The sequence below is a fragment of the Nerophis ophidion genome, linkage group LG05, assembly GCF_033978795.1.
Source record: "Nerophis ophidion isolate RoL-2023_Sa linkage group LG05, RoL_Noph_v1.0, whole genome shotgun sequence".
In the NCBI taxonomy this organism is placed as follows: Eukaryota; Metazoa; Chordata; class Actinopteri; order Syngnathiformes; family Syngnathidae; genus Nerophis; species Nerophis ophidion.
Window position 1 is genome coordinate 34,730,776 of NC_084615.1, and position 14,262 is coordinate 34,745,037.

The following is a 14,262-nucleotide window of genomic DNA, read 5'->3' on the forward strand; positions in this document are numbered from 1 at the left end:
AGAGAAACACATTTATTTCTAGAGACTCCGTACCTACTGTCAAAACTTTAAGACCGACTGCACAGTTCCTGTCTTCACCATAAAAGACCTGTTTCATCCTGCCTGTGCTAACAAAATAAGAGTCTCAGAAAGCTAGCGTGCACAAGCTAGCAAGCTACGGAGTTTGATGCCAATGTATTTGTTCCCCGCCCTCAGCGACCGCTTTCTCACTTGCTTGCCCACCCGCACACTCACTGACGTCACTCACCTGCTGCCAGACATTAAAGGGCCACACACATATGCTACTCTCATAACAAAGTGTTTAAAAACGAGTATGCAAGTTGGACAAATGAGATGCCAAATCCAACCACTTTCATGTGGTATTGGACAGAAAGCAGGACTTTTTTTTCCCTCCATTTGAAAATGCGGACGTTATCAGCACCACTGTCTAATTCCAATCAATGCAAGTCATCAGAATCAAATACACCAACTTATATTCTTGTCTTCATGAAAGAAAGGAATCTATGTGTGTTAAACATGCTTGTATTATCATTAAACACCATTAACTTGTTAACAAAAATGTCTCTTTCATAAATAAATAAATATAAATTATAAATAGGAATGAGGTAGATCTCCTCGACTTGGTCAATTGAAAAGTAGCTCACCTGCAGAAAAAGTGTGAGCGCCCCTGATGTAGACGATTGCAAACTATCATAAACAATAAGCACAAAAAAATGCTAAACCAACTAAACCCCAAGAGAAATTGATGCCAAAAAGAGGCAAGAGGAACTCCTTTGTTTGACTTTGTTTTGAATTAAGAACTTTCAAACCAATAGAATAACAGTAATCTGCAAAAAAAAAGTCTTTGCAAGCAATGTGAACACATTTAATTGAAAAATGAAGTAATCTAAAGAAATACACAGCCTGAAAAGAAGTCCCGCAAACACAGAAAAATTACAAATGCCATCTCTTAATTCATATTTGTAGAAATGTCCGTAATATACGCTGTCAAAACTAAAAATATTTTGTTTGTCTTGTCCTTTTTAAAAATGTATTCAGTTATTGATATTGTTATCACTATTGTTCCGATATTTCTTGCACAAAGTCGACTTGTATACCCTGACATAGAAAATAAGAATAATTAAAATTTGTGGGTTCTGTTTTTTGGGGGTCACCCTTGTACTTGTGAAGCCAGTAGTGTGTACACAGCTGTGACACAGGAAAAAGAGGAAGTGTAAAGTGTAAAAGGAAAATATTGACTTTCTTAGCTGTTGGCGTTAGTCAGGCACTTTTTAGAACACAGGAAACATATATATTCTGTAAATTCCATAATAAAATATCACAGTCAAATGAGATCTGGTACAGGACTTTTGGCAGCTTAATCAACCACATTAATACCCTTGCCATTAGTTAAGTACTTATCTGACAAAATTGCCAATTGTGATCTTTGAAAAGTCTACATTTTGGACTTTCACCCTGTGTAAGTTTCTTCCATATCCCTCCAAATAATGGCCGTCCTGGCTTTTACTGCAATAATCTTGGGAGCGTGGAGGATGCTACTGTGGTCTGTTCCAGAACACTTGGCTTTATGTGGAGGGAATGTTTTATAGGGATGGACATAATATTTAAGTACAGGAACAGTTCCGCAAGAGTCAACCCACACATGGTGAGAGAATCGTCTTTTTAGCGAAAATATGCTAGAAACCGACATTTTAATTGGTGCATAAAAACTAATACTTGATATATTGTTGCCGGTCTTCATATTTAGATTCATTTGTCCTTTGGTTGTGTAATAATGAAGTTCAAGTCAAGCTGTGGCCACGGCAGGAAGGTGAATGAATCCCAAAATGCAGAGACAAGGCAAGCATGAACCGAAAAGTGCAATTATTATACTGTCCAGACTACGTTGAAAGTAAAAATAAAGACGTACTTGCACCATAGAAAGATATATTTAAAAAATAAAGAACGCAAACCTGAGATTTAATTGGCGGGTGAGCCGGACGGGCTACTGGAACAGTAGGAAGGGGTTGAAAGAGAAAAAAGGATCATGGGTAAGAACAGGTGGCCATGAATCTCTAGCAAACAAACAATAATTCACCAAACCTCCTGCTCCAGCTGCGGTGATTAAAAAAGGGCGCTGATTAGAATCGCCAGCTGCACCTCTAGTAGCTCAGGAAGAGTCTGCGTCTAAAAAGCTAAACAGAAGTAAATGAAGGGAATTAACAAAAACCCAAACAAAACATAAGGTCCTAGATGTAGGTGCAAAAACCAGGTCAAAGGGAACATAATCCTGCTTGTGGTGGCCAGCCTTGTTTACGCCCTGGGAGGAGGTGAGGGGAGCAGTGAGCAGCAGCGGTGCCGCGCCCGGGAATCCTTGTTGGTGAAAGTTGTCAAGTTTAACATTTGACTTATGAACTATCCACCCATCCATTTCCTACCACTTGTCCCTTTTGGGGGTGCGGGGGGTTCTGGAACCTATCTCAGCTGCATTCGGGCAGAAGGCGGCGTACACCCTGGACAAGTCTCTACCTAATCGCAGGCCCAACATAGATAGACAAACAACATTTACACTCACATTCACACACTAGGGCCAATTTAGTGTTGCCAATCAACCTATCCCCAGGTGCATGTCTTTGGAAGTGGGAGGAAGCCGGAGTACCGGAGGGAACCCACGCAGTCACGGGGATAACATGCAAACCCCACACAGAAAGATTCCGAGCGTAGGAATGAACCCAGGACTACTCAGGTCTTTCTTATTGTGAGGTACATGCACTAACCCCTCTGCCACCGTGCAGCCCACTTATGTACTAAAACACTCAAATTAAATACAAATTCGCTCTATTTTGAATGCTTGGATAAAGTAAAGCATTCAGAGAAATTAACCATTGTCTGAAAGTTAAAATACATCAAATTGATTGCTCTGTTTTAAAGAAGATGTTTTAATCCTTAATTGCCAATGAAAACATTTGCTGTAATTAAAGTAAGATGTGTGCACTACTTCCTTGAATTGGAATTGGAATTGACTTCTTGTTTGCAAGTTCACCTTAATTCAAGTTCATGGAATTTAATCTGAATAAGTGTAATGGTTTGAGAGTCACATGGGATTAAGGTATGAATTATTATGAGCCACTGCCTAACAGTGTCGTAAGCCAATCTCTCTCTCTCGCTCTCTCTCTCTCTGTCTCGCGCCACAAATCCTTGTGCTGACACTGAATCTCAATGGTATTACAGCTGGAATGCCTGCTATGTTGTTTCAACTAATGAAAGAATGAAGCAAAACAAACAGAAGGACCAAAATTAAAAGAGAGAGAAAAAGAGTGAGAGGAAAACACAGCAAAACATATGAGTAGGAAGGAGCCACTTTCCTGCCATTGGTTTGATTTGTATTCTTCTTTGCGTTTCGCATCAAATACAGTTTTCTTACCAGCAACAGCTGAGGGTCACAACATGTGTAAAATTAACTTCTTTTTTTTTTTAACCAGATATGCTTATTCATTTTAACTTGAGGTGGCTACTTGTCAATGGTGTACCCCGCCTTCCGCCCGATTGTAGCTGAGATAGGCACCAGCGCCCCCCGCGACCCCAAAGGGAATAAGCGGTAGAAAATGGATGGATGGATGAATAATTGGATCTGTTCCAGGATTCCACTGAGTGCAGTAGAATTGAAGAAAAAGTCACTGTCGCAAAATGTCGCAAAATTAATTGATGAATTTTTAAACTTGTCAGAATCCAAATGAACCAAAATGTGTTAAATCACGGTCCTTACTATAGTCACAAGAATGTAAACCTGGAGGAAGCTTCGTTTGTATGATTATTTTATATTAGAGATGCTCATATGTTCTCTTTCCGAAATCCAATATACCGATAATATCCAGAAGGTAATTTCTAATACCAATATCCGCCAATTCTAATATATGCAGCAGCTCTTCTTTCAAAGTAATTATGATAGGTCGTAGGGCTGGGCGATATTGGCTTTTATTAATATCGCGATATTTTCATGCCATATTGCGATATACGATATATATTACGATATTTTACCTTGGCCTTGAATGAACACTTGATGCATATAATCACAGCAGTATGATGATTCTATGTGTCTACATTAAAATATTCTTCTTCATACTGCATTAATATATGCTACTTTTAAACTTTCATGCAGAGAGGGAAATCACAACTACGTCGATTGACCAAAACTGTATTTATTAAATACTCTTCATTCTCTCACGGGTGACTTTTTAAATGAAATAACAAATTAATAGTGTTGCTACCTTTTTGTAGTAACACTTCTGCTGCATACTTTGCATTGATTGATTGAAACTTTTATTAGTATATTGCACAGTACAGTACATATTCCGTTCAATTGACCACTAAATGGTGACACCCGAATAAGTTTTTCAACTTGTTTAAGTCGGGGTCCACGTTAATCAATTCACGGTACAAATATATACTATCAGCATAATACAGTCACCACACAGGTTAATCATCAGAGTATATACATTGAACAGCATATTGCTGTTGTCTGCTGAATATCTTCCCACTTGAAGCCAAACCACCGCCAGATGATGGACCCCCTGCTCTTTTTGTTGGGCATTTATTGTTCTTCCTCCATTTGTGATAAGTTTCGCACCATCTTTCTCTTGTATTTTCACAAGCTCCGCTCGCTCGACCTGGCTCAGCTAACGTTAGCCATGCTGCTATCTCTCTGATCGGCGAGAGCTATGACGCGCGAGAGTATGTGACGTATGTAAGAAGGCGGGCTTGTTTTCCGTATTTGTCAGAATGAGAGACGAGGAGGAGTGGGAAACGGCTGTTGTCTGTCGCCGGCAGCTAAATGCAACTCGACCTGCCTCAGCTAACGTTAGCCATGCTAACGTTAGCTCTCGGCGAGAGCATATGACGCTAGACGCGCGACAGTATGTGACGTATGTAACAAGGCGGGCTTGTTTTACGTCTCAGTGAGAAGGAGAGACGAGAAGGAGTGAGAAACCCCAGTAATGTAATGCACGCAGCTTAAAGCAACGGTGTGAGAACATATAATCGAATATTACGATATAGTCATTTTCTATATCGCAAAGAGACAAACCTGCGATACATCGTATATATCGATATATCGCCCAGCCCTAATAGGTCGTTAAATATTGCCATTGATGATAGTCCTAATAATCATCAGGACTTTTTGGCTACGGTGTGTTATGTTGTAAAAAAATATCTTAACTTTATAAATACTGTATGATTACTATTTACTGAAATAAATTAGTGCACAGGGCAGCACGGTGGAAGAGGGATTAGTGCGTCTGCCTCACAATACGAAGGTCCTGAGTAGGCCTGGGTTCAATCCCGGGCTCGGAATCTCTCTGTGTGGAGTTTGCATGTCCTCCCCGTGACTGTGTGGGTTCCCTCCGGGTACTCCGGCTTCCTCCCACTTCCAAAGACATGCACCTGGGGATAGGTTGATTGGCAACACTAAATTGGCCCTAGTGTGTGAATGTGAGTGTGAATGTTGTCTGTCTATCTGTGTTGGCCCTGCGATGAGGTGGCGACTTGTCCAGGGTGTACGCCGCCTTCCGCCCGATTGTAGCTGAGATAGGCACCAGCGCCCCCCGCGATCCCAAAGGGAATAAGCGGTAGAAAATGGATGGATGGAAATTAGCGTACATTGTAAGAAGTAACTGTACAGAAAAGCAAGTAAACACATGAATTTTTGTCTCGTTTGTACTGTACGTCGTTGTTGGTCACTTTTTACTCTGGTTATTTTCAACCGACACTGTGTACTTACTTGCACTCTTGAACGCTCACGCGAATGGAGTATTCTGTTTTGTTTGGCATTCACATTTCAATTAGGGGCAGGCAATTGTCAAAGAATTTAAGCATTGCGTGTCCTCACCAATCATAATCACTAAGGCGTGCACATACTATGGCTGCTACTCGGTCTGGCCTGTGTAACGTTATAGATGACGATTGATCATGTCAGCATGGGCCTCACACACGTTTAGAAATGAACGAAAAGACTGGATTTAATGAAAGTCCTTCATAGCTTTATCTCTATCACATACACACACACTGTATAGATAGATGGTCAAGTGCTTAGATTAAGTGCTGTTTGGTGTTCTCTCACTCTTCAACCCCCCTGAGAATGGATCAATACTCACTCAGCATTAGGTTACCGTTAATGTCTTCATCTTTTTAACCAGGCACTGAAAATGTGTGTGATTGTACGTGTGTGTGTGACCCAAGATTCAATTAAATGTCAGAGAAGGCCATTAATCCCTCAAGACTCACAGCGCCCCCTAGGGAGGCTTGTTGTAAATGCAGGCCCATTATTCAGTGAGCTTTCGTGAGGAACAATTAATTAAATTCAGTGGGATGAGCATTTATTTATAATCCGCACTCCTCTGCCCTCTGCTCCCATCTCAGCTCGAGTTGCACATGTATAATTATGTTGCAGGATATTTATCACTTTAATAATACATGCAGTGCCATGAGGAATGAGTGATTGAACATTACCTTGTTTGGATCACTGGATCATAAGATTTATGTTTTTGTTACAAATGTTAAATGATAAATGGGTTGTACTTGTATAGCGCTTTTCTACCTTCAAGGTACTCAAAGCGCTTTGACATTACTTCCACATTTACCCATTCACACACACATTCACACACTGATGGAGGGAGCTGCCATGCAAGGCGCCAACCAGCACCCATCAGGAGCAAGGGTGAAGTGTCTTGCTCAGGACACAACGGACGTGACGAGGTTGGTACTAGGTGGGAATTGAACCAGGGACGCTCGGGTTGCGCACGGCCACTCTTCCACTGCGCCACGCCGTCCCTGTTGACTTTTTTATGTGAAACATTAATAAAGTAAACAATAAGGGTGGAAGTGTAATGGAGTTGAGCAGAGCAAAATAAATTTAGTTTATAACAACAACAAAACCATCCTTCCATCCCAATCAATCTCCCCATGCATCCCCCTCACCTAATGCACTCTTTCATGTGCTCTCCTGTTTCCTCCTGACTCTCCCCCAAACCCCCACCCACTCGTACTGCAGCCCCTGTCTCCCTCACCCTCCTGTCTCATTGCTCTTTTGTAGGCCCCTCCACATTTTTGGGGCGTAATGTGATCTCCCCCATTTCTCCCCAGGGTGGTCTGCTCCGGCCTCGTTCAAAGAGCACAGCGGGACCGGGCTGAACCGAGCACAGAGAAGGCCTGACGGAGTGGGCGGGGCGGACGTGGTGAGATAATTGTTATGTAAATTAGGCCGTAAACCTTGTGTTTGTCCATTCAAGCGCCTGTCTTACACAGGTTGTGTGTGTGTGTGTGTGTGTGTGTATGTGTGTGTGTGTGTGTGTGTGTGTGTGTGTGTGTGTGTGGGTGGGTGTGTTGTACCTGTGCCATCTGTTTGGTCATATCCAGCAGCTGTTGTTGCTCTCAGACTTGAAAACGAAAATTATTAGTGATCTGTTCCAAAAGGTTAGAGGAAAACCGAATTGTATGAAAACTGAATCCATTTTCCTAAGAAGAATTATATAAATCTAATTGGTCCATTCCAGACACAACAGGTTTTCTAGAGAGTAATTACAGTTGTACATGCATATGACTTATCAATCAATAAATTAATGTTTATTTATATAGCCCTAAATCACAAGTGTCTCAAAGGGCTGCACAAGCCACAACGACATCCTCGGTTCAGATCCCACATAAGGGCAAGGAAAAGTGCACAACCCAGTGGGAAGTCAATATGAATGACTATGAGAAACATTGGAGAGGATCAATCAATCAATCAATGTTTATTTATATAGCCCCAAATCACAAATGTCTCAGAAGACTGCACAACTCATTACGACTACAACATCCTCGGAAGAACCCACAAAAGGGCAAGGAAAACTCACACCCAGTGGGCAGGGAGAATTCACATCCAGTGGGACGCCAGTGACAATGCTGACTATGAGAAACCTTGGAGAGGACCTCAGATGTGGGGACCGAAAGCAATGGATGTCGAGCGGGTCTAACATGATACTGTGAAAGTTCAATCCATAGTGGCTCCAACACAGCCGCGAGAGTTCAGTTCAAGCGGATCCAAGACAGCAGCGAGAGTCCCGTCCACAGGAGACCATCTCAAGCGGAGGCGGATCAGCAGCGTAGAGATGTCCCCAACCGATACAGGCGAGCGGTCCATCCTGGGTCCCGACGAGCGGTCCATCCTGGGTCTCGACTCTGGACAGCCAGTACTTCATCCATGGTCATCGGACCGGACCCCCTCCACAAGGGAGGGGGGGACATAGGAGAAAGAAAAGAAGCGGCAGATCAACTGGTCTAAAAAGGAGGTCTATTTAAAGGCTAGAGTATACAAATGAGTTTTAAGGTGAGACTTAACTGCTTCTACTGAGGTAGCATCTCGAACTGTTACCGGGAGGGCATTCCAGAGTACTGGAGCCCGAACGGAAAACGCTCTATAGCCCGCAGACTTTTTTTGGGCTCTAGGAATCACTAATAAGCCGGAGTCTTTTGAACGCAGATTTCTTGCCGGGACATATGGTACAATACAATCGGCAAGATAGGCTGGAGCTAGACCGTGTAGTATTTTACACGTAATTAGTAAAACCTTAAAGTCACATCTTAAGTGCACAGGAAGCCAGTAAAGGTGAGCCAGTACAGGCGTAATATGATCAAACTTTCTTGTTCTTGTCAAAAGTCTAGCAGCCGCATTTTGTACCAACTGTAACCTTTTAATGCTAGACATGGGGAGACCCGAAAATAATACGTTACAGTAATCGAGGCGAGACGTAACAAACGCATGGATAATGATCTCGGCGTCTTTGGTGGACAAAATGGAGCGAATTTTAGCGATATTACGGAGATGAAAGAAGGCCATTTTAGTAACGCTTTTAATGTGTGACTCAAAGGAGAGAGTTGGGTCGAAGATAATACCCAGATTTTTTACCGAGTCACCTTGTTTTATTATTTGGTTGTCAAATGTTAAAGTTGTATTATTAAATAGAGGTCGGTGTCTAGCAGGACCGATAATCAGCATTTCCGTTTTTTGGCGTTAAGTTGCAAAAAGTTAGCGGACATCCATTGTTTAATTTCATTAAGACACGCTTCCAACTGACTACAGTCCGGCGTGTTGGTCAGCTTTAGGGGCATGTAGAGTTGGGTGTCATCAGCATTGCAGTGAAAGCTAATACCGTTTTTGCGTATGACGTCACCCAGCGGCAGCATGTAGATGCTGAAGAGTACAGGGCCAAGGACCAAACCCTGGGGAACTCCACACGTTACCTTAACATAGTCCGAGGTCACACTGTTATGGGAGACGCACTACATCCTATCAGTAAGATAAGAGTTAAACCAAGACAGGGCTGAGTCTGACATACCAATTCGTGTTTTGATACGCTCTAATAAAATATTATGATCGACGGTATCGAAAGCAGCTCTAAGATCGAGGAGCAGCAACATAGATGACGCATCAGAGTCCATCGTTAGCAATAAATCATTAGTCAATTTTGCGAGGGCTGTCTCAGTCGAGTGATTTGCCCTGAAACCGGATTGAAGGGTTTCACATAGATTGTTAAACGCTAAGTGTTCATTTAGCTGCTCTGCTACAATTTTTTCGAGGATTTTCGAAATAAAGGGAAGGTGAGACACCGGTCGGTAGTTTACCATGAGATCAGGATCGAGGTTAGGTCTTTTAAGGAGAGGATGAATAACCGCTTTTTTGAATGCTAGGGGAACAGTGCCCGAGGAAAGTGATAAGTTTATAATATTTAGCACTGATGGACCTAATAATACAAAAAGCTCCTTGATAAGTTTCCCAGGAAGTGGGTCAAGTAAACATGTTGTTTGTTTTATTCCATTTACACGTTGTAACAATTCTTCTAATGTTATTTCATCAAAACGAGAGAAACTATTTTGGATATTTGCAGTATCCGCCGTATATACAGTCGTATCTGTGTTACTATAACCCAGTTGTAGCTGGGACGCATTGTCTTTAATCTCCTTTCTAATAAATTCAATTTTCTTATTAAAGAACTTCATAAAGTCATCTGCCGAATGGGTGGAGCTACTGGAAGGAGTCCCTTGTTGGGTTAGAGATGCTACTGTACTAAACAAAAATTTTGGATCGTTTTTATTAATGCGGATGAGATTTGAGTAATAATTAGTTTTAGCTAAGGTAAGCATGCGTTTATAAGTTCTTAAACTATCACTCCATGCTTGATGGTGCACCTCAAGTTTAGTCGTGCGCCATTTGCGTTCCAGCTTTCTACATAATAATTTTTGAGCTCTAGTTTCTTCAGTAAACAATGGCGTACGCCTTTTTGGAGCCTTTTTTAACTTCAGCGGTGCTATACTATCAATGGTTTTGCGCAGGGCGTTGTTAAAGTTGTTAGTGAGGTTATCAATAGAGCCCACATACTTTGGGAACGGTGCCATTACCGAGGGCAGTAGGTCAGCAAGTCAACAAGCGTCTTCTTTTTCTCTATCTTCTTGTTATGTGGCATTCATCCTCCGCTGTTGCCATTTCTAATATGAAGTAGCGTAAAGTTCTAACTTGTATCCGTCAGTTCATTCGCTATGGAAGCGCTAAAAATTAGTGGTGCAGTGGGTTTAGATAATTCACCCATGAAAATTTAGTAATTAGAGAGTTCCAGTCAGACGGTTTTTCACAGGACACATTTCCGGCATTGTTGTTGCAGTAGTGAGCCACGGATGAGGAGATGCTTCTCCGTTATTGATTTAAGTAAAGTCTGAATGTCATTAAAACAGTTTGCTCCATCTTTTGACACTTCTTCCACTCCCATCCTTGCACGCTACACCGCTACAACAAAATATTACAGGGAGAAGACGCTGTCGAAGGTGAACCAAGTAAATAAGACCGCCCACAAAACGTCTGTAAAACATAATCCATGCAACATTTTGACAAAAGAACCACCATTACATGTTATGTAGACCACAAGGAAGTGTTTTCAATTTAGAAAAAAAGAATAATAATATGACCCCTATAATGTGCCTGCAATCCGGTGCGCCTTTTGTATAAAAAAAAAAAAACATAACTAGACCAATTCATCAGCAGTGCCCTTTATAATCCGGTGCGCTCTATGGTCCGGAAAATACGGTACTTTGACCTTCACTTTGTCTCCTGTCTCTGCTTCTTTTGGGCTCACAAGTACTGCTACCATGCGCAACCGTAACAATGATGTGTAACATTTACTTTGGCGAGTGGACTTCCATGATATCTTTCCAGCGGTTTATCTATCAAACACACCATCAGTGATGGCGCAGTTGGGAGAGTGGCCGTGCGCAACCCAAGGGTCCCTGGTTCAATCCCCACCTAGTACCAACCTCGTCACGTCTGTTGTGTCCTGAGCAAGACACTTCACCCTTGCTCCTGATGGGTGCTGGTTAGCACCTTGCATGGCAGCTCCCTCCATCAGTGTGTGAATGTGTGTGTGAATGGGTAAATGTGGAAGTAGTGTCAAAGCGCTTTGAGTACCTTGAAGGTAGAAAAGCGCTATACAAGTACAACCCATTTACCATTATCAGTGGCTGTTCCATATTTTCATGTATACATGTTTGCCGTTATGATATCATTTTAATGTTTTTGGCTGGCGTCAGTTGCATTCTGCTTCACCATGGCGCAGACTAGCAGTGATACGCTCAAATTGCTTCGCCAAGTTGGTAACACCATTGGTCATGATTATTATTTTTTTAATTCAATGTATATCATCCATTTCTTCATCTCAGCTCTCTCCTTCACACTCATTTTCTTCCTTCCCATGGTTTGAAAACAAAGTTAAGTCGATCTCTAACTGTAAGCTAATGCTAGCAAGTCAGACCTCATATATTAAGAGTTGCGTGGATTTCCTACTGAAAAAAGGATGTACTCTCAAATCTACAAAAAGTTGTACGCACAATCGGTTTCAAAAGTATGAAAGTATATGCATGCATTAATCGAAGCACTCTTTTTTTACACCCTAATCAACGTGAAATTAAGCACTCATGTTGGAGTGGCTGGCCACTTCCTCTCCATACCCCCATTTAAATAGGTAAATCATGTTTAAATTAGCCATGCGCCTGAGATGCCACACTCTGCACAATCAGAAAACACAAAAATAATGAGCAAAACGGCAAACATGAATGAATTCACAGAGAAAGAGTTGGAATCAGAGAACCGAACACAGGAACAAATTAGAAATAGGTGACTACTACTGAAAACAGTTGAAGAAGGAGATGGCTGTGGCCATACAGGGGATTGGTCCGTAGATAAAGTAGTCCTCACCCAGTTTAGAAAGCTTATCGTAAAACTTTAGAAGACGTGGGAGCACATGTGGGTAACTCTGATTACCCCCAAGAAAAATAGAATGTGTGTAAATTACAACACAATTGGTTCATACAATCACCTGCTCATGGCCATATTAGCTTTTCTTGTGAAAATTATGTAACATTTGGGTTGAAATATTCTAAATTTAAACATGCCATCCATCCATACATTTCCTACCGCTTATTCCCTTTGGTGTCGCGGGGGGCGTTGGTGCCTATCTCAGCTGCAATCGGGCGTAAGGCAGGAACACCCTGGACAAGTCGCCACCTCATCGCAGGGCCAACACAGATAAACAGACAACATTCACACTCACATTCACACACTAGGGCCAATTTAGTGTTGCCAATCAACCTATCCCCAGGTGCATGTCTTTGGAGGTGGGAGGAAGCCGGAATACCCGGAGGGAACCCACGTAGTCACGGGGAGGACATGCAAACTCCCCAGCCCATGATTGAACTCAGGACCTTCGTATTGTGAGGCAGAGGCACTAACCCCTCTGCCACCGAAACATGCCAACATATGAAAAAAATACAAAACACTTTGATTCTTGTTTGGTTACTCAATTTATTATTATATCACAGGAGAGCTACTTGCGGTCGGAGTCACGTGACAAAAAGTTGGGCCATTATTGTGCCGCGACCACCGGTGGCTACAGCTCTTAGGCCGACCGGCCAAGTTTTACTAGAGTCACATTATGACAGCAAAAGGTGGCAAAATGGTCACCTAAATCAGTGGTCCCCAACCACCGGACCGATTGGTACCGGGCCGCACAAGAAATAAAAAAAATAATAATAAAAAATGTTTTTAAATTATTAAATCAACATAAAAACACAATATATACATCATATATCAATACAGATCAATACAGTCTGCAGGGATACAGTCCGTAAGCACACGAGAGAAGTTAAGACCATACCTTCTGTCAAAAAATTATTTATGGGGGGTCATAAATCAATGATTTATGAGGGGTCAAGGTCAAAGGTCAATGATTTATGAGGGGTCAAGTTCAAAGGTCAAAGTCAAAGGTCAAGTTCAAAGGTCAGGGTCAAATGTCAAGGTCAAGTGGGTGTGGCTTACCCGGAAGAGGGTGGAGTTAAGACCTGCGGTGGGAGTGGTTAAACCAGGAAGAGGGTGGAGTTTTAACCAGAAAGAGGGCAGAGTTAAGATCTGCGGTGGGAGTGGTTAAACCAGGAAGAGGGTGGAGTTAAGACCTGACGAGGGAACAAAGGAGGGTTCAGTTTTTTAAGAAAGCTTGAGAATGTCATATGAATAGCATGTGACCAGCCATTTGACAGTTTAAATGTTTACGATCGTTTGAAACAACTTCCAGATTTCGATGTATTGATGGCTGGGAATGTTACGTGTGGAGATGTGGACACGCACGCACTTCACACACGCACACACACACACACACACACACGCACACACACACACACACACACGCACGCACGCACACACACACACACACACACACACACACACACACACACACACACACACACACACACACAAGGAGGGGTACAAAAGGGCGGTGTAAGGCTTAGTCATTATTTGGAGCTTTATACGTTAGCGTAAAGACTTTGTTCGATTCGGTCATGATTAGTGAAACGCCTGTGTCGATTTATAAAAATAATAAAACTTACATTGACGCTCCGCAAAAAAGTCGAGTGTTTCTAAATCGTATTCAGATGCCACCGACCGAGTCTTTGCGTGAGAAATGGGACTTGGAAGCGTACGGGATGGAGGGATCTTTTGGATTTGTATTCAGATACGAAATGGGTGATATCTGCTTATTTCAGCTAAAAGAAAGAAGAGACGGAAGCCCTTTCAAGATATTTTCATCGTTATCTACCGTGGATTGGGAAGTTTTTGTTACGTGGGGAGATGTGGACACGCACACACACGCACACACACACACACACGCACACACACACGCACACACACACACACATTTGTACGCACACATCGTT